Here is an 832-nt window from a genome sequence, read left to right on the forward strand (position 1 = left end):
TTGCTGGTAAAACAAGTGGGTCGGTTCGGGATGTATGACTTATTTTGTCTTTTTGAGTTCTTTATTTTAACTTGTAACAATTTTCTTGTCAAAATATTTCATCCAAGTAAATAATGCCTAAGAGTGCGGTTTCACCACTGAAAACCTCCACCATCATGAATCTGGATTTTTTCCAATTATCATTATATGGCCAACAGGATGTGGACACCCTTCCAAATGGTTGAGCTTAGGTGTTTCTAGTGAAGGGTGCTGTTAATGCTACAGCCTATAAACACATTGTGGACAATTGAGGTCTTCCAAACCTATGCCAACCATTTGGAGAAGGACATTTTTTGTTCTAGAAAGATAGTGCCCGTGTACAAAGTCAGCTCCATAAACCTGGTTTAATGAGTTTGTTTGTGGAGGAACTTAAGAGTAGACTGTGCCAGTGTTGTGACCTGGGGCCCTGGAAGATGAGGTCCACTTCCTTCTACAATGCCCCAAGTACCCAGCACTGAGGGACACTCACTTCCAGAGGCTTTCCACACTCATCCCAGAGGAGAGGAAACTCCTCATTGTACTGGTAAAAGAGGAGCCGACGGTGAAAATATCTGGACAATATGTCACAGAATGTCACCAACTGAGAGGAACATGAGAGATTGTGGACTTTAAATAACCAAAATGGACTAACCTCATCCCCTTTATATTATACCTTACCCCTGATAATGTCCCCAGACTTACGTATTCCCCAATGTCATCCTTTATCCCTAATGTTTTAATGTTCTACTAACCCCCCCTCCCCCCCAGCCACCCATCCATCCCATAAAAACGCCCCATGTGCTCTGGCAGTGCT

This window comes from Nanorana parkeri, unplaced genomic scaffold (genome assembly GCF_000935625.1).
Source record: "Nanorana parkeri isolate BGI_ZX_2015 unplaced genomic scaffold, ASM93562v1 scaffold130, whole genome shotgun sequence".
Lineage (NCBI taxonomy): Eukaryota > Metazoa > Chordata > Amphibia > Anura > Dicroglossidae > Nanorana > Nanorana parkeri.